Raw genomic sequence first — 27,077 nt, forward strand, 5'->3', positions numbered from 1 at the left:
GATTGAAAAATCTTTGCAGAAAAAACGATGAGTTAATTAAAAGAAATTAAGAGAATAATAAATACATCTATACAAAACGTTACATACATAGATTATAGTGATTTACATTTTTTAAATAATAATTTTTGTTCTACATAAATGGAATTATATTTGAAAATTATTTTACGATGATTTGTCAAATTCTTTTGCAAGGTTTCTAGACACAACGCGAATGCTCAATGTTAATATTTCAAATAGCAGTATTCTAGGATCAATCTAAGGAGACCTTAAGAATGTCGATTCACGAACGAAGACTTTCGTGACACAAATACCGCAATGTGATGTAAGAACGTGATTGCAACTTTGCAATTGAAGTAATTTCGCAAAGATGCGAACAAGTTTTCGGATTCCACCGTGAAATCTTCCATTCATATCGCGTGTTGTTGTCGTCGATTGATTTGCATGACGAAGCTTTTGCGGAGCTTATCGATTGCAATCGATCACGCAATTGTACGTGCATGGACAAATCGTTCGCATAATCTAACTTTTTACGTGAAAAAGCATGTACAAAAAAAAAGAATCAATGAATTTCATTCATTACAATGAATTAAAAGATAATCCTTAAAAAAATTCTTAAAAGAAGAAGAACGGATTTAAACGAGAATCTTGGCATTTATTGAACGATACAAAAAATTGATTTCTTTAATCGTGAATGGATGTATATGATTGCGAAGAAAAATATATAATTTTTAATAATCATTTACGAAAAATGAGTTAGACAAATGAAAATTTTGATTTCGCTTCTATTTTTCATGTGCACAAGAAACTTTAACAATTTCGTAACTGGGTCATTATTTGCTTATCTCTTCGGCATTATATGCCGACGACTTTGAAATACGGTGCGGAACGATGTCCAGTTTCTTCGGCACGCCATGTTCGATGGCACTTATAATATGCAAGAGGCGGCTCGTTGTGTGATGCTCCAACCAGGGAAATCCATTATCGTACGCGACACTCTGTGGATGTGCATATAGAATGTCACGTTGTAGAACACAAAAAAAGACAAGGAAAAGGATATGAATAAGTTTTATGTCCTCTGCTTTGTGTCTCTCTCTGTCGTCCTTTATACTATTATAATAGCGCTACCTGCAGAAATGTCACACTCATCATTCTAGTTAATACATTAATTTGAATGATGAATTAATAGTTATGCAATATTGAAAAAATTGCATGAATAAGTACTTGATACAAAAAAAAAGTAGAAATAAATAACTAATCGATAGTTGTTTTAAATAACAGATTGCAATCTTATAATTTTTTACAAAGAGTTGTGATTTTTAGTTGTATATTTAAATTATTTAACATCAATGTTAATTTTATAAAAGAGCTCAAATCTAATTTTTTATTGAATACATGTTTAATATTATATATATTTTGCACAGTGCATTTTTTATTAGCTAAAATTTCAATTTACATTTTAATGGACGCAATAACACACAAATATATATATATATATATATATATATATATATATATATACATTTTAATAGCTTATAGAATCTTTAAATAACACACAAATATATATATATATATATATATATATATATATATATATACATTTTAATAGCTTATAGAATCTTTAAATATTCACAGATTGAACATGTACTTTAGACTGACTTCGGAATAAGAATGAAGCGAGACGTTGTTTGTATGCTTCATTTAAATGTCACATTTCGACAATAATTGATGCTATCTTTATGTAAGCATCACATTCTCATTGGGGAAGTAGAATTTTTGTACGGTAGACTTTGTCTATCTTTATCGCGTTAAACATAATTTATTTTATTTTTGACAGAACCGGCTTCAATCAAATATAATTTCAAAATTATGCATACGCAATGAAGAAGTTACGTTTAAAATATTCAAAAATATAATATAAAGAAAAATAAAGAAAAATAAAAATAGTTACAATTTTAATAATTTTTTTTTGAAGAATTTAATCTCGTATTAAATCTTTTATTTACTATGACACATTTAAATAAAAAGTATTAAATAAAAAGAAAGAAATGTGACTAGAAAAATCTATATGATTTTCATCGTGAAACTCTATGAAACAAGCTTCTATTAAAAATTATTTTACATAATTATATATCAGCAAAGACAAGGATTTAATTTAGAGTAATAAAGTTTTAATAAACAAATTCTGGGCTAGTCTCTCTCTTTCTCTCTCTTTCTCTCTCTCTCGACGAAAGAACCTCCACTTAAGTTAATCTAATCTCGGTAAAAATTGTTGTGAAGGCCTAAGTAACGAAAGTGCCTCGACGGGTAGACATAATATTTCTCTAAATCCTGAGATTAGAATCGCGTCAGGATATTGGGGTAGAACGAAAAACTCGATTTTACAGGATTTTGACGCAGGTTAGGGATGCTTTTTAGTCCGCGCTCATGCGTACCAAAGATCAGGCCCTGCCGGCTCTGAACCTGTGGTGAGGATTCATTTTTCAAGAGACCTTAAGGACCTGCTGGTCCTCTCTCCCTCTTCCATTTTTCCGTAACTACTGCGCTCCCTTCAACCATCTTACCTCGTTTTTCTTCTCGTCTTTCTCGCTTCATAAATTTCCCCTCTATTTTTCTTTCAGGGCTGTACCAGAAGCATTTATTCTTCTTTGTTTGTTACAGCGTATGTCAATAATTGTGTGATGAATATAATTTCTTGTTCCTTTCATGAAAAATGTTCAACAGAACGTATAAAGTAAAACGATATTTTTGTAGTGAATTGTACTATTCAGTATTTCTTTAACTTCTAGCAGGAACTGTACCATGCTCAGTTGTTTACATTTTAACCGATGGCGGTGTTGCCAAGTTTATGGACCTGTTGCCGGTTCCATATCGAAGACCCTTCATTAATTAACTCTTTAATAACGTATGCATTCAAATTAATTCGTATCTCGCGTTGCTCGAGTAATCAATGATCGTTTGTGAAAATTAAACGTCGGATTTGTAAATCTTATCCTATATAAGCGTATCTCACGCGAATCTATCGGGTGATCCATGTGGCATCGTTTATGTTTTCACACACGCAATATGAGCTTGATCAATGTACGCTTTCATTTATCGCATGCTTCACAGATGACTTAACTAACAATAATCATTTATATATCTTATCTACACATTTATAAAATTAATTAATATTTTGTTTTATATCTTTCCAAATTATTTAGAGGTTATTGGAGTAAAAGAACGTTCTTTGTTTATTGGCGAAAAAGATTTATATTAAATTATTAAAGATTTTATCTTGAAATTAATGCTTTATTATATTTTTTCAACTTATTATTTCTCTTATTTTAGATTCCATATAAACATAATTACTCCAAATGTATTAATCTTATCTGCAAAAGTAATTAAGACATAATAATTAAACTTGATTGTATTTTTGCGTGATTATGTTTTCTTCACTATTTCATCAGTTTCACTATTTAATAATTACTATCACAGACAGATTTTGTAAGATCATTGTGATAATAATAATCAAGTCTCGCTGAAAAATTGTTCGCGATCAAATTTTTTTTTACAAAATTTTTCTATCTTTTACGGTAAACACTTAAGCGATAAAAGGACTTTTCTGATAATTTTCTGAAATTCTGTTAGATAACGCGTATCTTTCGTCGAGGTATATACTTGTACGAGAAAGCAAAATGAATTACAAAATTCAGAAAATGAGGCACGATATATCTCTCTTTCTCTGTTGAAATCAAGAAGATTATTAAGAATTATTTATTTTACTATCACAGTAAATTACTATCTTGTCAACATTATTTATTTCGAGATAACATATTTTTTACATAAAATCGGGCTTTCTACTGTTGTTAAATCTCCTTTTTGTGGAATTAAAATAATCAATACATATATTTTTTAAGCGATTATTTATAAACTTATATCACATTCGCTTTTGCTATAAGATACTGCTAACTTAGTAATATATCGTGCTATTAATTAAACAGAAATTGACATAAGATAAATCTTCATTTCGTTCTGTTCAAAGCTAAATGACTCGTAGTGTTATAAAGTTAACAGCATAACTATATATGAGAGTAATAAAATATTAAAACACAGATACACGAAATGAATCGTAGAATTTTATTATCCGTTGAAAAATTAGTAACATATAAAAATATAATGAACATATTTTAATTAATTTAATGTTTATCGAGAACTAGATGCTGCAATTTATTATTCCGATAGTGAATCTCATTGAAGTAAATAATATTGCATGTGAATGTAAACATATACAACAGTCATTGATTATTCTCTCTATGTGTGACATGATGCAAACGAAAAGAAAACGTTCGGTTATTGCGACAGGAGATTCGCATCTTCGCGAATCTCTCTCTATTCCTCTTTTACAATGCGACTTCGTCGACCTCTTCACATCGTGGAAACGTTTTCACATCCAAAAATATCTTCGATCCGCAAACACTTTCCAACGTGCAAAGATATTTTAACGCGTGAAGCAACAAAGCACAAAGAGAGAATCGTTTCCACAAGCTTTCTTTCCCGCCAAAACGTAATATTCGAAAAAATCCCCATAAAGCTCAGAGAATATCTCTAATCACATGATTATTATTTCATCTTATAAATTTTTATTCTTTGTTGTCGTACGATTATGTGTACGATATTCTATAAATATTTTATTAGTAAATTGATGATTGAAAATATTAATATTAGTAAATTGTGTTGCAATTTGATTATAAAAATAGAATATTCCTTTAGTATTATTTTTATTTATGTCAAGTGTAAAAGAAATTTTTCATAAGATCTTTATTCTTTTTTACGTCATTATTTTAATAAAAACATTATAAATTATTTTAATTAAATATTTAATTAAATATTAATAAAAACATTATATATTATTTTAATTAAATATAAATGTTATTTTAATAAAAATATCATATTATTTTAATTCAATATTAGATATTTAATTAAAATTTTTTGTTATTCTTTAAATCAATTTTAAGCTCCATTTTTCTGCAATATTCCTACATCTTCCTCAAATCTCTCCATTTCGTTTTAGTTTTCTTCAACTCTGGGGATAAGCATTTCATTACTTAATGAATCGTTACTTCATTCCATATTGCTCGTGATATAATTAGTACTATCAGTTTCCGTAGAGAAACTCAAGCGAGTAACATCGAAGTCCAAGAAACTTGTACCACGCCGAGTTTTTCAAGTACACATATCTGAGGCATGATATATCGGGTGTGCAAGCGAAAGAGAGAGAGAGAGAGAAAGATAAAGAAGGTCTGTGTACCGAGATCTCATGTGTGCGGGGCCCCCTGTGCGCGCGCGCGCGTCCGTGCCCCCAAACGATAACACCTTATCGTATCCGGCTCCCCTTACGCGTACGTTGTCAGTTACTGGAACTTAATATGGTACCGCTTCATATGAATCGGCTCGACTTCAACGTATCACCATGTTTTCGTGGAGTTTATTGCCGTTTTATACGTGACACGTAAGATCAAATCGAGAACAATGCTAATCGTAAAAGTCGCTTCTATGATTAAGAGAAGTAAATTTCTTCTGCGATTCAAGGAGGATTTTTATTGTCGTTTCTTATCAGTCTCTAGAATATTCGAAATTTTTCTTCTCCTTTCTTTCACGGATATTATCCCATTTTTTCTATCTTTTCAAGTAATCTCTCTCCCCTCAGGTAAAAGGACAAATAACCTGTCATTTCTCTTTTGTATTATAAAAATTTTCCAAGGTTTTGGAAATTGCATTAAACGCTTATTTACGCACCAATTTAAGCCCAAAATTTCGAAGCATGTTGTGAGTAATATGTTAATGGATAACAAAGAAATTTTTCCTTTTTCAAGTCTGTCCCTTTTGAAACAGTAGTATCTTATCTCTTTCTATTTTTACCATTCATACATTCTTTTATCTATTCTTATCATTCATACATTTTTTTCTTATTTTGCTTAGCATATTAAAGAAGATTAATTGGTTTCTTAAGATTAAGGGTTTTCTACAAAATTCGTTTCCAAATTACATGCACAAAATGAATGACGAATTTGTTCAACGAGTTATAATTTTTTTAAATCAATTATTTAACAAATAATTATTTGTCAATTATTTATCCAATTGGACAAAGAATGGTCCACTTTAGATATCGCTCGGATGATGAATTATCACAAATCACGGTCGGCTTTTTAACTCGCCGTCAGAGAATTCGCGGGCAACACAGTTAGAGGGATGATGAGATAGGATCGGCGCATCGGAGCAGCAAAAGTGCGAGGCAGGAGCCAACGTCTCTCGATCGACCACGCCTTCGATCGATGCACAATAGGGTGCGTAACAATAAAGCCGAGGTCTAGAAATAAAAATTGCCGAGACCTATGTGCGTCGCGTCTCGTAACGCCATTTCCGTCCCCGCCTCTCCTCCCCTCTCCTCTCCTCGCCGCGAAACTCATTAAAACCGTCGAGATACCCCGCGTTTATGCAGGCACGTAACGACCAACGAGAGAACAACGTCGGCGCATGCATTTACGAGCGGCTTTATGCATTGACCGCCACATCGTACGGCGAAAAGTCGCGACCGTAATCGTATGAATCGCGTCTTGGAATCTTCTATTGTCAGGACATTACACTTCCGGCTTTATCACGCGTTAAAGACCTTTCAAAGGCAAAAACCCCACCCCGCGAAACTGCGGTGGTGGGTTTTTCGCGTTTGAAAGAAATTTGACAGATTGGATATACGAGATGATGTCTTCGTAGGAATGGTATATTAAGAAAATTCTTCATTCATTTTCTTGCAATTTTAGAGCGTGATTAATTAATTATTGAAAGCTGACTGTAGACAATTTGATAGAATTTAGTAATAAATTGAGTAATAAAATTTTATTTATGATAGAGATACTTGAATAATTGGAATACGCATTTTATATATACATATATGTGTGCGCATGTGTTTATTTATTTGATACAAGAAATATAATGTTTTGCTGCAAATTAGAAATAAAATTTAATTAGAAAGGAAGATAAGATCTCGTGGAATAGAATTTTCAAATATACACGATTGTATATATTTTTATTTAATGATAATTTTATTATAGTCCAGTGTGTAATTATATTAGAAACACGATAAAACTACATATTTTTCTCATTCAACGCAATGATATAGTCTCATCCTTGCTAGTGTGCGCAAGATACGTGACGAGAGACACGTAACGAGAGGTGGCACGAAGTATATCATACGCGCGATCTATCCTTCCTCCTATTTTTTCTCGCATAACAACGAGACGCTACGGCTCGTGTCCTGTTCACCCATTTTCGAAGGACCTTAACCAACCATGACCGAAGCGGTTCTCGCGTGGGGCTTAGCTTAATGCCACAGTCTTCTCGTGGTGCGCGCAGTTTTCCTTATATACACGGTGTACCTTGATTACCGCGTCGCCGTACATGGTACTGTAATTTCGATGCGTGGATTGCTGGGAAATTACGCGCTCCGAAAGAAGCCGATTTATTAGAAGCGCCTAATATGGTGCCGGTAGTAAGTATCTCGGCATGATTTATCGACGATCTGTTTATTTATTAAAATTTTTCACCTTTTGCGGTTAGTCATTCTCTAGTCTCTGCAACAAACATAAATTACACCTCAGTGTGTATTATAATTTATTGTAAAATAATTATTATTAATTATTATTAATTGATATATCATTTTTCATCTGCATTAAAATTCTTAAAGAGACGTCGTTTGTGAAAAGAAATTTTATTAAATATAGCGTCACACATGTAAACGATCGATTTTGAATATCGAACTTCGATTCGGCATGATCGATTAGCCGGTTTCGAGATTAAATATACGGATTTACGGACGTTGAACATCGAACGCCGGAAATCCTTGAGCGGCATTGACGCGCACATCGAGATGGCTGCATCAAATAAATGCATAACTACATCGTTACATGATGAAAACGATGTCCCCTACAGATTAATAGCTGACAGGACGACATGACTGACAAGTCGGCAAATTAAATCACGTAAATTATGACGATGGCCGATTGTAAAGCGCCTGTGCGCTCGTAATCGTCCACGCACGCGCTTGGCCGTACAGAATTTTGCAATGAGCAGTTGTGGCATTTGTAGACGTATTTCAAGCAAGATATATAGTTCTCTTTAAATAAAACGTTATTTAAATACTTATTTACCGTGGGAATGGATAAAGAGATACAGGAAATACTTATTTAAAACACAATAGTAAAATGCGAAATAAAAAAGATTAAAAAATTGAAATTACAGTTGAAAAAAGTACACTAGAAACTCTGATATTCAAAATAATATTTGAAAATTCCAATTTGCATCATGTGATTATTTTAAACATTATTTTTTTTCAAATATTATTTCAAATATTTTGTAACAAAAATAATAAAAATGATGATAAAATAAATGTATATATATCTTAAGCGGTAATATCTCATCGTTTGAAAACTATGTAATTAATTATCAGCTAAGAATAGCTAATGTAATTTAATAAAACATAATTAAAAAATTTATAGAAATGTAAAGAGAGAAATACACAAGAGTGAAATAGTATATATTTTACTCTGTTCATCTAATTTGAAAAATATTTTAATTTTTTATTTGAAATTTCTAATGACAAATATATTAGAATTATTTATTTTTGATTTGTTGAGTAACGAAAAATATTTCAAGTTGAATCTTAATTTATATGCAAATAAATTATTTACTTCACATTAATCATTTATGATATAATAATAATAATAATAATAATAATTAAATATAATCACTTAGCTAACAAACTATTTCTATTGTTAATATATTATTTTGTTCATCTCTAAATTATAGTATAATGCCTTATTCGTGACCTTGAAAACCGAAGCATTATTCGAGATGAGAAATTGCGAAGGTGGGTACTGTTGAAGTTATGATAAATGAGAAACGTCGAGTTCGCACGCGGATAATCTCTTTGATAAAAATAACGACTGTATTATTTCGATTCGCAGGATCAATTTCCATCTTATTCATTTAACAAAAATAATAGTTGTATTGTTTAAAAGACGCAAATTGTTTTCAGTTTGCATTCAATCCATTCAAGGAAAGAATATGTCAGTGTTCTGAGCGCGGAGTTATTCTGTAATAATAAGAATTTTTAACTTGTCTTTATAAATTAAATATTATATTATTTTTCTTAAATAATATTATTTTTTTAGAGGAGATCTATTTTTAAATATTATACATTATATATATATATGTTATCTTTTCATATATGTTTTTGTAGAATTATCGTTTTATTTTATCCAATAGCAAATATTACAGTTTCTTATCCGATAATCTTTCTTTTTCTCTCTCTATCTTTGTCTCTCTTTAAATGCAAAGTAAAGTTAATACTCACACATAGACTTGGATTTATTTACTGCGGATTTTCTACTGCGTAGATATTATTTATTTTTCCTTATCTTACAAACTTTATTTCATAAATATTTCATTTCTAAACTTATTACTAATGTCTTTTGTGAATTTCTAAATTTGATAACATGCTTTGAGATTTTTTATGGAGTTTAAAAACACATAAAATATTTGTAATCTATGAATACTTCAATTATCTAATAATGATGATGATTTACAAGCAGAAAATTTTCTACGACTTTCCAAATTTCCATTCTCCATTAAAATCATATAATACGATCATTATGAGTTTGTATAATAATTACAACATTTAGAAAACTCACAACTATTATAACTATATACAATCAAGATGAAATCATCCTAGTTATGCAATGTGTAGGTATATTTGATCTGAATAAATAAATATAGTACTATAATTTATGTTAATAAATTGAGAATAATCTTCATTTTTTATTCTCCCTCTCTCTTTCTTTCTCTCTCTCTGTCTCTCTTCCCTTTTCTTTTTTTACTCATATTGAATAAATAATAAACGAATATCTACACATATATATAAAATTATAAAGGCATTAAAAAGACATCAAAATCTTGTTTGAAAATATCTACTTTGATATATTCTAATTATTGCAGATTTATTACTTTTTTAAAATAAAAATCAGATATATTGTATGATGGTACAAAAAATTTGTATACATACATATATACACATATGTACACACTAATAGTGTATATGTATTTGTGTGTATTTATATACATATTATATCTATAGATAGATATTATTATATTTTGAGAATATATTTTTACAATTATTGAGAACACATGAGAAAGAATAATGAATCTATCTAATCAAAGTAAAAGAACCTCGCACGTCTCTTAATATTCTTCAATCATGTGCGAGCACTTTCAAAGCTTCTTTCTTTTTTTTCGCGCCATGACTGCGAGATTTAATGTCAGCCAGTGCCATTTTGCTCGGCATGATCTGTGTGCATGGGATGTTTAGTCTATGGATAGGCCAATAGTGTCAGAGAGCTAAACCGATATTGCGACACATTTCTATCTTCCTTCTACTTTTTCACGAAACAGATTTATTCAAATGTACGTAGCGGCTTTCTCCTTTGGCATTTTTCGTATTCACATTAGATTGTCAGGATTGTCCAACTTCTCTCTAATGCCTAATTTATTGTTCATGAAGAATATTCATTAGAAACTTTTAACAATCAGCCAGGAACGAATTGGCACGCTCATCATTATATATATATTTAAATTTGTATTAGTACCAATCGTTTAACTCGTTCTTGTTATCTGAATTTTGAAAGAGAAGCTATCGGACAATATTTTTTTCAATATATTAAGAGATTAGAACGTGAAAGTTTGCAAATTGAAAATAATTCTATAGTTAATAATTATTTAAATAGATATAAAAATTTTTTATTATGATAATTACATGAGAAAGTGAAAATATCCAGTATAAAAGAACACGTTTTATAATTTTACTAAGAGAAACGTGGCGTATACTATTGCATTTTATTTTAGTGATTTGTAAAAAGATTTGTAAAACTTTTTTGATAAAAATATTTACGTTAAATGAAAAGAGAGAGAAGTTCAACATAAATTATATTAAAAAATGTTATATTATTTCTCTAATTCAGTAATAATTTTATTACTATTAATAGTTTCGTGGAATTATTTGCAAATAAACGTTAAAAATTGATTTTAGAACATATCTTTTTTTTTGTAATAATAGATTTTTGTTATATATTGTAACACACAATAGGTACAAGAGAAAAGACATATTGATAAACTATCCGTTCACGTTTCTCGCGCCATCATCTATACGTGAATGCAGATGTGGATGATAAGAAACTCGCTTTATCGCTCACGCCCGAGTGTGAAAACATCGGAACGTGACTTTGCTTACGTGTTTTTGTTTCATGATGATGACACTAATATGTCACTTTTCAGCAGGTGCAAATACATCTACTGCCACAGCTGTTACAAAATAGAAAAAGACTAAAGCATGAGATAACTTGGCGAGAAACTAACGATCAATTTTCGTTCACGCATCGATTTAATTCGAGAGATTAAAAATTGTAGATATTTCTGTTTTTTTGTTAAAAATTACATAAACAATAGCTACATCTCCCTAATTGCAGAATTAACTCATGGAATAAAACATTATAATAAATTAATAAAGTTATTTATATAATATTAAATTATAATATATATAAGTTATTAAAATTGTAATTAATAACAATCTATTTTATTCAATATTTTATATATTACTAATGAATTAATGTCATATAATATTATAAATCGACATACAACTGATATATTTATATATAAGAGAGAAATATAATCAATTTTAAAATAGCCAAAAAATCTTATGTAGAGAGAAAAAAAATATTATGTAGCTCTTGAACACCCCGTTCGTGTCATCGATCATAAAACGTTAGATTCATTTGCCTTGATCCTTAAATTTTGGAATTTAAAACGAAAAAAGTACGCCACGGGTGGTTACAATATCATAAAAACGAGTTCTGAAGTTATCCTCCTTTGAAAATAGAGATAGAGAGAGAGAGTCGTTTAAAGATTTTTTACGATTTTTCGGTTTATCTTTTCAAGGCAGGTCATTTGTTCCTGAAAATTTTAGAAACTTTTGTAATGTGAGTTCTCTTGAAACATTTATGTTTTATTTATGGTTTATTTATGGTTTTAATTTGCATTCTCAATTTAATTTGATCTATGTACATATTTTATAGTATGTTTTTATCGCACGAGATTCATTTAATTATATTTTTATTTTTATATTTATATTGTAACTTATGAATATTTGTTTATTTTCAAGCTCTCTATCGCCTTTGTATCTCCAGTTTATTGTCAAATTTAAGAGAGCTCTTTTCATTGTATATTTATCTGTTTTGTTTCTATAAAAAAAATTTTTTATAATATTATTGTTATATTATTGTTATATCGACTCAGTTATGAGTTTGCTGAAGAAAAGTTACAAAAATGCAAGATGCACTATTTAGAAAAAATTATCGATTAAAAAAAATGTTTATTTTAAGACATAAGCAAAGCTGAAATTATAATAATTATTGACAAGTAATGAATTTCATTATTATTTCATTATTATTTCAACTATTATTATTTTTTCATTAAATCTTTTAAAAATTGAGATTTTTGAAATACGAAATATTTTTTTCTTTCTGTTGTATTTTTCTGCGCTGCCTCTCTTTTTCTTTCTCTCTCTTTTTAAATCAGGGATTGCAATAATATTTCTTAAAAAATATCAATTGATTACTTAAATGCATTAGACAAGAAATTAATATTTCTCCGGTAGCATTATGGTACATTAATTCAAATTATCGTCATTACCATGTTGCTACTTCCTTTAATATCAGTTTTCTTGTAAATGGCAATTTGCGGTCGATGAGCAAAAACATATATATGCACTTAATGAATAAATGATTAATATTCTAGTCACATATTTATGCATATATTATGCAAATTATTATTTTTGTAGTGGAATTGTTGCTATAATTTTCTGTTGCTTTCTTTCTTATCTATTGTGTTATTAAATGAGACTTATGTCGTACAAGAACAACTGTACATATGAGTTGATAAATATCAAAATATTTTTATTGCTGCAAGTTGCATTTTTTCAATTTAAGTTACAAGGAGATATTGAAAACAAAGGGGAACAAATGTTTTGTTCGAGATGAATATATTCCAATGTGTCATATTTTTAAAATATCAAGAATGAATTACAATTAAAAAAATTATCTAATTATATAATTTAATAATTTAAATTATGAATATAATTTAAAATTATATAATTTATTTACAATTATTTTCGAGATACAGAATCAATATTAAATGTTTGTATAAATAGGCAAATTTGAAAAAAGTCGTTCGTGGAAAACGTTCAGTGATCATTACGTTTATTTTCCTGGTCGATTGGTTGCCTTCGTCGAGATTTAAAATTACACATTTCCTCTCGCAGCTTGAACGTTGCATCATCAGAAAACCGCGTGTTTCGCGAGAAAAGCGACGTATATCGGTTAACGATAGGTTTTCTCAGCAGTTGCTTCGAAATCTTCATATTTCTTTCGAGCCCGGAGCTAAACATCTCGCCCTCGCCGATGCGCATGATCGCCGGATCAAATGTTTTGTCCCTCATCAGATCCATGTGCCTCCCCATGCACACGTTTACACTGCAAACCGACTGTTCCACCAGTTCAACCGACTCTCATGTTACAAGTTGTAATCACGACCGAATGGCTCGGCGGTGATTCGTTTTTTCCATGAAATATAATACGGATATGGCGCTTGATTCATGGGGATCATTCACTCTCTAAAATTATATAAGCGTGTATTTAGAATAGAAGGAGAAATATATGTAATTGTTCGGTTTTATATAGCAAGAGATCAAAGCGATCTCGAAAAAAATATATCTTTCTTTGAATTGTCCTCGCGAAAAAGAAATTTAAAAAAATATATTTTAAATTTAATTAAATAAATATATAAATAAATATATTTAATTAAATAAATAAATAATAAATAAATAAATTTATTTAAAAATATTTTTGTATATAGTATAGGATATTTTCTTCTACTCCTTGAGAAACATTAATAAACGCGTAATTGAGGTTTTGAATTTTGTTGAAAGTTAATTCAAGGTTTCGTCGCGTAGCTCTGGGAATCAACCATTATTCTGGATGAATCTTCGTAAGTCATGGTCATAACTTGTCGTCGAATAAACTTGAATATAGTTACGTAAAACAATGTAGGTGTGCTATGAGTAGAGCAAATGCAATAATGAAAGATTAAAAAGGTTAAAATAATTTCACTTCTTTCTTAAAGCTAAATTAAAATTTATACTTTTATATTGATTTAAAAAAATATGTGTTATTTGAACTGACATGTTTCAAGAACAAATCCTATCTGTTTTCCCGCTTCTTATATATTCCCTTGACTTTAAAATGTATCTTTAACCCAGAGTCGCATGATAAGTAAGCGACTTTTCGTGCTCGCGGCATATCTTGAGGAAAAAAAAACTTCTTGCGAGGGAGGAGAGAATGACTCTCTTCCTTTTTTATTGGTTGTACACTGCGTGCCCTGCACTTGCCGCTCAGCATGAGGTCGTTAAAAATGAAAACTACCTCCCTTCGTGTCCTTTCTAATTTTATTTGGCTCGGCTTGAACGCCTGCATTGACTTTACTGTTGTAACGTATTTTTACGATTGTATTACTTCAGAACAAAACACATAAATTAAAATTAATAGATATTATTACTCGTGAATACACATGTTATAGAACAGAGTGCGTGAGTAATGTAATGAATAATGTAATTATATTTTTTTGAGGGGAAATTATACATATTTACACTCACATATGTTTGTCGTATCTTATATTTTAATGCAGCAAATCTTTTAGAATACCATACATAAATTAATAAGTAATAGATATTATTACTTGTAAATACACATGTTATAGAACAGAATGTGTGGGTAATGTAATAAGTAATGTAATTATATACTTTTTTTAAATTATACATATTTACACATATGTTTGTCGTATGTTATATTTCAATGAAGCAAATATTTTAGATCAGATTAATTTTTATTATCTGGATAAAATTATCCAGATAATAAGAATTAAGGAAAAAATCTGAGAGAGTATAAAAGAATCGCGTTATTTGACAGTTAACGAATAATAAAATTTTGTATGCGCGATAATACATGATGTGAATATCGAACGAGTGAACGAACGTTTCGACTTTGCTTACAATCTCATGCCAGTCTCATGTAGTATTAATGTGGCATTAATTTCGTCGATACGCACAATAAAAATTTATGTAATCTTTTGTTTGGAAGATGCATAAAACATCCGCGCGTGCGCGCGATGCATCCACCGCTTATTACAAGCGGACGCGAGCACGAAGCGTTTACACAAAGTATGCGTTTCGTGTGCACTACGCGTTGCATCGCGTGTAACATAAATGTAAGTTTGCCGTTTTACTCGAGTGTTTTTATTTTCACGTAATGCTGGTGCACCATCCGCTCCGCAGAATTGCAATAAAATCAACTGCAGTATAATCAAAATAACTTACGAATTAATCTTCAACATTATCCTCCTCATTTTACACCGTAATTGTTTCATATAAAAATTTATACGCAAAAATAAATAAAAATAAATTATAACGCTACATCCTAAATGAAATGAAAAAAATAAAATATTAATTAATTTTATGCGTAATAACGAACAATGTAATTGCTTATATTAAAAGATCGCCGATATAATATTGTGTATAAAACTTTCATTTGTACTTTAATTAATGATTGGGCTTAACATGATCGATAGATATCTCTTTAAACTCATACATATATTGAGTAACATTTATATAACCACGATGTACTTAATGTCTCGGTTACTCAATGAAAAATATTTATATGTAAGGTTTCATATGTGAGATGCATAGTAAGAGGCTCCGTGGATTGGTTCACGATATTAAGTTTGTCCGTGACCATTGGCCCGTTTATGGAATGTCAAAACACAAACGGAGGTTTAGGTGGTGGAGTTAATATGAGCGTCACGATTAAATTACCAGGATGTATGCTTACGAGGCCTCATCAGAACATTTCAAGAACTTTAAACAACGAATTAAATTTCGTTATCTTGATACGCTATTACTTTCAACACTTAGGAATTGCGAAATGACATTTGCAATTATATTCAAGAATAGTCTTATAAAATGTTTATGCGTTAGAGAAATAGGGATGTATAAAATTATTTTTGTGATAAAATGTCGCCATAAATAATATTATATTTATATTCTTCTCGAAATGATTTTCTGTATTTTTTGCGATGTAAATTTCATTGAAAGCATGTTTGGCAATCTAGGACTTGATTCTAACAGGATCTATAAAATTCTAATAAAACTAATTTATGTAAGTTATTTATTATAAAGTTTATAGAAAGCACACTTAACATGCTTTTATTTTTTGTTCAAGTTTTTATATTTATATTATATTATTTATTTTTTTTTACATTTATATTATATTTATATTTTTTATATTTATATTATTTATTTTAGAACTAAGTTATATAAAAAAGAAAAGAAAAAGAAAGAATATATTAGATTTATAGATCTAATCTTGAATCGTGTTTTCCTCAACTAAAAATTATGGCACAAAAGCTAGAATTACACGAGCGTTACGAAAGCGTGCGAGAAACTTGCCGAAGGACGAACGCTTTATTTCGCAAGCGATTTTTGGAAATTGCTGTCTAAATGTGGATATACTCGAGCGGGAGTCTTCTAGCGTAAACTCAAACCTTAGCCTGACATATCCGTTCGAGAAACGGCCTTAGCCAGGGACTAAGACAACACAGTGGGGTATCCATTCGTTTTAAACTCGTGGCTAGGCCCAGGGAAGACGAGGATTAGGATAAAAACCGGTCCGAGATAGGTCCGGGGTTTGTTTTAGAGCAGGTCAGAAACCATCTCTCGACCTGTCAGACCAACCACTCCGGTGTCCCGCTAGAAATAACGATCGAGAGTTTTCCCCATCGTGCTCCTCGTCCCTTTGGAAGTTTTCCCCCGGTTTCTCCCCAATTTCGAAGAAACACACGATACTGATTACCAGACACTGGAAACGCAGGGTATTTTTTTGCTCATTAAGCAACTCTCTCGATAGTGAGAAAAGTCATTTATTAAATCTCGAAACTTCACCATCAAGACGCTCCGTTTTGTCTTGTCAATTCAGATTCTCTTGATTACCTGCTATATAATATGTTGTATTTTATCCTGAGTAGACCAGTTTTCTACTAAAGTTGATATGTCAATATATTATTATTATAGTTCTGTTATTCGCAAAAATTGGAGTTTATTTCTTTGTGTGCGACATTTAACTTAAAAATTATTAATACAAAAGTATATACAGAAAATATTTTTTTTTATTAAATATATATAATATATTTTATTTAATAAAATATATGTAATATATTAAAAAGATGTAAAATATATGTAATATATTAAAATAGTGTATAAATAATATATAGTATAAAAATTCTGTAGCACAAATTGCATATTAATAATGCTTTTAAGCTATATTTTTATATATTAAAATGTAATCTGTTTTTAAGTCATTTAATTACACATGCATACACACGCACATATACATATATACGTATCTTACAATAGTTGAATGTTTACCTCCTAAAAATTTCCATTTCTTAATTACTGCACAAACTTACGACTGAATCTTCAACAAAGAACTGAAACGTGCTTCGTGACTTCTGGGAGTCGTTTCATTTTTTTTCTTTCTCTACCCAAACAAAACTCTTTTACCTCATTTTAGCTTCCTTTTGCGTTCGTGACTTCTTCTCGATCAGGCAATGTTCTCAGCGTGCACCGCCTTTTGTGATTGTTTTTCAGTCTGATGTTTGCTCGATTTTATTAATTTAATCTCTGAGAAAAATAACATAAAATAATCGTGTCAAAATTTTAATTGTCATCCAGTATTCTTTAATTCTTTAATTATTGTGTCATGGGTTGAGTTTTAATTCGATGATAACAATCAACGATGCGTTACATCCATTACACAGTGATTTGTTCAAGAAGCTTTCACTTAATAACCACTCGCTAAACAGTGTGTTTACAAAGATATCTTTTCCATCGTCTTTCGAAATGGAAAGGTGTTTTCAAGATGACAGAGGATACTACGCATTCATGCTCGGATTGCAGTAGACCGGTTTTGAAAAATACCGAGGCAGTTATAATGAAAGATAACTGCTCGGTAACCAAAGTATGCACCACACTTGAGCGGTGCTAATCATGGATTGCCTGTTATTACAATTATTCGCTAGATGTGAATTCTTCTCGCCTTTTCAGAGTCACTTTCACCATGTACGAACTTTTACTAGGTTTCAACTAATTAGCGCAATTATTTGATATTCTCGCGACAATGAGATATAATTATACTAATCTTCAATTTTCAAGTTTGCTACTTCAGTTACTAAAACATATATCATTAATTTAAATTAATATTATTTATTTGAAAAGCACATTTTGTACAATTTTGGATAAATAATTTACAGAATATAATTTTAAATTTTTTGATATATTTGATACTTTTATCTCCTTAAAATAATTTACAGAGTATAATTTTAAATTTTTAGATATTATATATTTGATACTTTTATTTTCATAAAATAATTTACAGAATATAATTTAAAATTTTTTGATATATTTAATACATTTTTATTTCCTTAGCATCAAAAAAATCCTCTTAAAAATGGAAAATTTAATTTATATCGGAAAGTACATACCTATTGTAGATATATCATGAAATGTACAACGGAGAACATAGTTTAAATATTTACACGAAAGGAGGGGGAGGAGGGGCGAGACTTAGGACGTGATCGAAGACATAAAAAATGTTTGACGTTTATAAAGAGTAATATTCGCTTCCGTCCACATGCAAGAAAAAGATGTTATCTTTCGGTGCCTATTTTAGCGCGCGGATTTTGGCGTCCATTCAAGTTTCCGAAATGCCCGCTGATGTCGAATGTGTTTTCCCCCGACCGAGTCATCCGAAATAAAGCATGCCTGCAGATGAAAACAACGTCGAACCATATGCATCAGCAACATCTTGGAAATTTGTCCTCAATGTTTGACAATCTTCCAATTTAAAAGCTTTGTCATACATTCACAGAAATATTATTTCTACTTAAAATACTAATGTTTAACAAGTAATGGTCTTTAGTATCAATTGCTGCGTGATGTATCAGAAAAAAAATTTTTCTACTTGAGACTTAAATTCTTTAGAACTTAACTTTATATATAATTTATATTTGCAATCTTTGATTTCCCATCTTTGCAATTGCTTGAAAAAAAAACACTTTATTGCATAATCTGCGATTTTTAAAAAAACGGACGATAGCAGACTTCTTGAACTATAAAAATAAAAACGACTATAGCATGCGTTACCTTGAGCGCCGCGAACGTATTGAATTGATGCCACTGCAGTGCGGTTGAAGAGATCGGAAGATTATGATCTCAAAACGATCTTCATTATAATTGACCGTATATATTCCTTAGAGCGAGAGAGAGAGAAAGAGTATGCGAAATAAATGGCATTATCTATGCACGAGACGCAATTACAATAATCGTGCCATTACGTATCTGTACTCGCGCTGTAACGAGTGCGAATAAACGGTTGCGAAATACGTGCGAATGCAGGGTGCATTTCTATTGAAATATTTATTGATTCGTAGAATCCCCGATTGGAGTAAACAATTTCATTCTAGCACCAAGATCAAATCACCATCTCATCTCTATCCCATCGTATTGCGGTCGGGCTCATTCTTTTACATGTAAATAGGTTCAATATAGAATCAATATAGAGTCATCCCTGTTCTGAGAATAATTATTCAAACTTGGATATATCATGTTATGGCTTGTGTATAACTTTTATAAGAGAAATCAATATAAATATTTATATTTTTAGTTCTATTTCCTCAAAAATTCTTTCGCATACAATATTATGAAGAGATATATTTTTTTAATATTAATTTTCACAAGAACATCAAATATCAACTTAATTTTATTTTGTTATATCAGTATATTGCTATGGATTTCGTGCGTTTTCTTTGATTTTAAATATAAACTCAAAGGAATCAATGGATTTAGAATATTAGTGTAAAAGTAATTATATAACAAAATTGGGTATAATTTTTTTTAAATGTAGTAGACGTAGCGATATTTATCATGTCATATTTAGTGATAACATATTAATCAGATATTACAATAGATTTCTCATTTTTTCAAGGAAGATTAAAGGAAGATTATGAGAAACAAGTGCAACTAAAAAAGTCATCTTAAATTTAATTACAAATAATAGGAAAATTATGACAAAATAATTTAATATGATTTGTTTTAATATTAGAAAAAAGTATATGTATAATATATATATTGTTTGCTTATTTTCTCATTTACTTTTTAAATGTCATTAAGCATCACACATTAGTATTTCAATAGAGAATGAGAAGAAATTATGTTTTTTTTTTATTGGAGAAATTAAATATTTTTCTTTAGTGAGATCTCTCTACACATTCCAAATGTGAAACGTGATAATCGTGAAAGTTTTAGTTCTCCATAGAGATGTTAAGGATTAGTCATGCGTATGAATCAAATATCAATGTTGTTGTGAACCTTTTAGATTACGCGCAAAAATTTTAGTTGGAAATAACGACGCGTACAAAAAAAAAGAAAAAGTTATAACGACCGTTTTAATCTTCAATTTGTTTCGAGTTATTATTATATGGCAACTCTTTTCGTGAGAGAATCCTGACAAAAAGAAACTTCAAAATAGCTCTTTGATAAACCCGGATGCGACTTCTTGGCATTCTTTCCATAGTAATGCGTAACGGGATAGATACGATCTTACAAAAACATTATAATGAGTTTTGATGACGATGGTGCTAGTTTGTCGCGAAGTTTAAGTTTCTTATCCTAGTTTTTCATTTTAGAATTGACTTGCTTAATTTGCATAAATTTTTTTTGCATTGACTATTTGTTATCAGTTTTAACAGAATTTATTATTGATTTTTTAAATATTTGTTAAAAGTTGCATTTCTGTAGATATATTAATTCTGAAGATATATTAATATAAATTGTACAAAAATTTAAAAAAAGCAGAGTTTCTATCTTCTACTACAAACACATGAATAGAAATTAAAACAGATAAACATGCCATCGTTTTGGATTTTTAAATTTTAATATATAATATGCGATTAATTTTTTGCGATTATTTTTTTTGAAGTTTTTTCTTTGCACTTGTATGCATAAACAACTTCAGAAAAAAACAGGACGGTTCAAAGTCATCCTTGATGTCGTTCAAGATCTTTTAAACTGGTAATACTTTCAATTCGCTTGTTAATCTCATTATCTTGCCTCTTAAAATTCAATTGAATATACGAACGGCACAAGTCGGGAGAAGTGGAAAGTGAATGCTTTCGACATACGCGATCGGTTTTCGCATTATTTGTGGCGAGCGCCGTTTCGTTTCTTTTTTTTTTATTTTACGGCACGCTTCGCCAACAAAAAATCGTTAGAAAATATATGCATGATGTAGCAAACCCGTTTGTTTTATCGAGAAACCAGTTTGGAAAATTGTGCATACGCTGTACACGATGCTAGTAAGTACGTTACACGCATCGCGGAGCGCGAGCAAGCTTTTAATGCGTCAAGTCGATCACGCAACTTCACTATGCAAATCAGCTATTAATTTCGCTATTAGTTAGCTATCTAAGCTGAAAGTATCGCGATGTAAAAAATACCACGTTTCAAGGTATCTAATAAGCAACAATAGAAAAGGGAAAGAAAGAGGGAGAAATAATAGATGAAAATTAATATAAATACTTAAAAGATAAGAATTAACAAATGATGCATCTATGAAAAACTAAAAATTTAACAGATATAGAATTTTATAGAATTTTACCTGAGATATATATGATATTCCAGATTGACAAAATATTTATAATAAAATATACAAATATTTAATCGAAAATATTTAATCTCGAATAATATTTCCCGTAAAATATTTAATCGAATAATATTTCGCTTAATCATTATTATTATTATTTTTAATTGTAAGTATAAAAAATTACGTCTGAGAGTCACACTGTGTTATGTGAAATTTGAAAGGATAATTTAATTTAATTATAGCTTCTATATATATGAGTTGCTTAGAACAGTTGTCAGGGGAATTAGAATAGCCGTGATGATATCCAACTGTAATATGGGAAAAAAGTCAATCTGTCTTCGTAAAAAAAGGAAAAAAATATGTTGAGTGTTTTTCCTCGCCTGATATTTTTCTTAGAATTTTAAAGTTTGGTTATATAACAATTTATCAGTGAAACTCGCATCGAACGATCAACAACGTTAACAATAAACACTTCATGACTAAGAATACATTTCACGCTAAGTAATAATGATGTGTCAGTTTCAAGAAAGCTCGAAATCATTTTTTTTTAATTGTCAATGTATGATAATGTTTGATATGTAAAGCTACAGATTGCCACTAGTATTAATATAATAATGAATTATGAAAGTGGCTTGAGTCACAAACTTAGGAAATTGAGTCATTCGCGTAATCTATTTTATATTACAAAAATAAAATTCTGTAATTAAAACGTAATTAATTTTGTAATTAAATATATGGTTGTAATTAAATATATGGAGCATTTTGATTCTTTTTCTCTGTTTCTCAAAAAAGTATATTTAAATATATATTTTCTGAAAAATCATACACATTTTTTATACATTTTAATATGTACAGGAATAAATATATTAATTTAAAATAAAATGGTTTAGATATTTTTTTTTTTTTTTTAATGATGGGCTTAGCTCTTGCTAGTACATTATTTTTCTTGTGAAGTAAGCATTTTTTAAATACAATTAATATTTAGAAAACCTGCAATCCATTGAGAAATTTATGTTAAATAATATAATAAATTATTATTGTATTTAATAAAAATATAATAAATTACTATTGCATTCAATAAACCATAATTTTTATTTCATTTTTAAAAATAATTTTACTCTACAATAATAAATAATATATTTATACATATTATATATACATATATATATATATATAATACATCGTTCATCACTTGGAATCGTTATTCGGGATCGTTTTTCTAATTCTTATATTCTCGATAAAAAATATATTATAGAAGATCAATCTCTCTCCTTAGAAAGATTGATTATGGAAGTGAAGATAGGAAATAAATAATCGCTCATTAGAGAAATTTTTCTGTTTTTAAAATCTGATTCTACCGTTAAAAGGCAGATGAACGTTTCCGTGCTATTTTTCGATCGATCGACTCGTTTATCATAATGTTAACTGTCAATAAACTGAGAACTGCGTTTTTCACGTTGTTCGTGGTTACGACTGCTTATTTGCGGCGCAGCTCACCGCAGTTTAACGTTCTGCATTGATGCACCCGTCAATTGTCCATTGCGATACACCAGCTCGTATTTAATCGTCGTCTCATGCATTTCAATTAATTTTCAATTAATTCTCTTTCTATATATGAGATTTAATAATTTCTCAGGATATAGTCATTAACTCTATTTCGCATTACATTATATAAATACATTTATAAATACATTTATAAACATATCACATTATATAAATAATCTAAAATATAGTATAATAATTTAATTATGAAACGAATTATTGATTGTTTATTTTTTATATCAAAAATATCAGAATTAAACTATCAAAGGATCATTAGGATATTAGAATAAAAAAACTGTATCACAATATGACAAGAAATATTGATTTATATGCATTTCGCTAGAAGATATATCGATTAAAATTAGAATTATTTGCTGATGTTTGATATATATGTTGACATATGTTTTAATGCCAAACCGCAGAAAGTTCGATTAGGTTTCTTGATGAAACTTATTCATTCTTAATTTAAACGCGAGACATCGCGTGTGTTACTTCTAAAACCGAATCGTTGACCGACCATAGTTCCCACAAGCTATAGGTCGACTTATGCTTTGCGGTTACTTCGGCGCGGTTCGTGTAATTTTAGCAGTAACGATTTGTCGGGACGCGGACAAAAACGTGGTCGAGAAACGAAGAAACACACTTCGGGGAGGGAAAACGAAGCTACTTAGAGACGAAGAAAAGGAGTAGACGGGAGGCTTCGGAGGCGTTTTTCTCCGTCTAAGGAGGATAAAGAGAAGACACGATTATGCCAGATATGTGACATCATCACGGGAGAAAAAGCAGATCATTTCAGCTGTTGCACCACACGGATCGTTGATCCTCACATCCCTGCATAGATTAGGTTATTAATCAAGCAGTCTGAATATACAGGGTTGAATTAAAATACCCTAGTCGAGCAATAGATCTTAGGAATTGTAATTTTGTGTGTGACTTAAATATCTAGAGATAATTATTATACGTGAGAGACACAAATATCATAAATATAAATGATAATAATAATAATAATAATACAGTAATTATGATCATCATGTAATAAAAATAAGAAAAATTCTGCTAAATTCAAAAAATTATAAAAAAGCTTGTTTTATTTTGGAAATATTTCAATTTGTTCTTCACACGTTTAAAGTTTAAATTTATTAAACATATTGTAAGAAATTATATTTGTCTTCTGTATGATATACAGAAAGGATTATGTATACCTTACAAATGTATAACATTTTAACTCTCGAAATAATAATAAAAATAATAAAAAAAGGGAAATTCAAAAAATTATAAAAAGCTTCTTTTATTTTGGAAATATTTCAATTTGTTCTTCACACGTTTAAAGTTTAAATTTTAAATTTATTACACATATTATAAGAAATTATATCTGTCTTCTATATGATATACATAAAGGATTATGTATACTTTACAGATGTGAAATATTTAACTCTCCAAAAATATCAGAAGATATAACAATAGGTACAGACTGCTGAGATAAATTTGTCTCTTTCTCTCTCTTTTTCTACCCGTGTCTTATTAAGGAATTCACCTTAGACAGGGTCGAGGCCGAAGTTCGCGACATCGGCAGAAAGATGTGGTGACTTCCGGTGGGAGAGAGGGGCTTCGACCATTAGCGAAGCTCATCGCGCTCTCTTTGTTCGTCAATGATGCCAATGTTGGGCCACGTGTGGCCGCCGTAAAAGGCATGTGTGTACGTCGTAAAGCACTGGTCCCTCTCGCATGCACATGTTGCGTATCCGTTACGCGTACGCAGGTATATCGTTCGCGTGTATGGATCGCCCAGCGAAACAGATTCTGCCCTTTGTTCGCCGACGAACGCGCGACCACGTGAAACCAGGGGTCAGGCCCGCGTGTGGTCTACTTCGTCTTAATTGCCGACCCGGGTCGATGATCGTTGAACCTGAATCGTTTCCTCTTTTTGGAAACGACCGGTGGCGAAAGTGAGCAAATCTCCGAAGCGAAAGATATTTTGTCGAAATCGTACCGTTAGACTAATTTCTTCGTCGAAATAATGCTATTTCAAGCTTGTATCGCTAATCGAGATCCAACTGAAACTAGGACGCGATTAAAACGTAATCATACCCAGGTACCAGAAATAAAATGGAGTATCTTATGTTATTCTTTCTAGAATTGATAATTAAAGTGTAACCATAACCAGATACTAAAAATAAAATGGAGTATCTTATGTTATTCTCCTGGAATTAACATATAAATCGAATTTTGTATATTATATTTTATGTTTAGGACATGTGAATTTTCAGTTTTTGTCTTTTAATTGATCTCTTGAATATTTATTGTTATATTTTTACATCTATAAATATCCCCATAGCAATTTTAATGCGATAAACGCACCTCGTTAAATCCATGCCATGTTTTCGCCTCTCATCCAGATATATCTCGTATGCAAGTCACGCGTGTTGAAATATCATTATATATATATCAAATTGCTCATTCAATGTATCTATAGTATGAAATGTTTATATAAATTTGTACGCCAAAAGGAAATCAGCTGTCTACGGAAATAAAGCGTATATTTATCTAGTGAATGGAAATCTAATCATCAACGCTGGGATCATAATTTATTGCTAATTTTTTTTCAGTAGGATTATATACTTGCAAAAATGATGCCTGCACAACAAAAAAATATAATCAATTGCATATATGATACATAAGAGCTATTAAATTTTTTTATTTATGTGATTTATGTGATTCTATTATTTTACATATCAAATATAATTCGAAGAGTTATTTTTCTAAATGTATATAATGTGTTTGTTACGCGTTGCGCATTATTATATGGCAAATTAAAACTTATTTACGCATAATCAAGCTTTGCAAAGACGTCAGATGTGGAAATGCAACATAAATAAAGTTCAATAATTGTAATCAGAAAAACTTTGAAATGCGATATAATCGTTGTTTACTCAGAATCTCATTAATAAAAAAATAGAATTGATTAATGCGACGTTTCCTATCCGTCTGTTTTTATAAAATTAGTAATTTAAATATCACGTAGTTTTTTCCAGTATAATTTTATTAATTATCATGAATATTCATTAACAGTATTTATAAAAGATATTTTCAAGATTTTTAAGTATTATTAATACTTAATTATAATTAAGTATACTTAATCTAATTATAATTAAGTATACTTAATCTAATTATAATTAAGTATACTTAATCTAAAAATGATGCAAAATTAATCGAAGTATCGAATTTCGCTTCATCATTATTTATTTTTCATCTTCCTTTAAATCGCTCAGTGAGTTTCTTCAGACTTATTAATCACTAAATTATTTTAATTTTGAGGTTGTTTACTCGTTTATATCAAAGTATCATTTTGAGATTATTAAATTAGTAGCAATTATGTCATAATAATATCGAGATTTATCGAGGTTGACTTTGTTACTAAATCCAACAGCTGCGTTTAACTGCTGACACGCTGTTGTGTCTTTGCAATGACGCATAATTAAACATGATAAGTTAGCAGCTAGGGCCAAGCGAACCAAATTTTTTAATCATGTCTCGTTCTTGTTCACCTCGCTAACGAGATGACGCACGCTAAAATATACAAGTCTATATATCCACACGCAAAATTGTCGTTACATCGTCGTAATAGTTTAATTCTAGACTTTAATTTCT

This window comes from Camponotus floridanus, unplaced genomic scaffold (genome assembly GCF_003227725.1).
Source record: "Camponotus floridanus strain SB8 unplaced genomic scaffold, Cflo_v7.5 scaffold50, whole genome shotgun sequence".
Lineage (NCBI taxonomy): Eukaryota > Metazoa > Arthropoda > Insecta > Hymenoptera > Formicidae > Camponotus > Camponotus floridanus.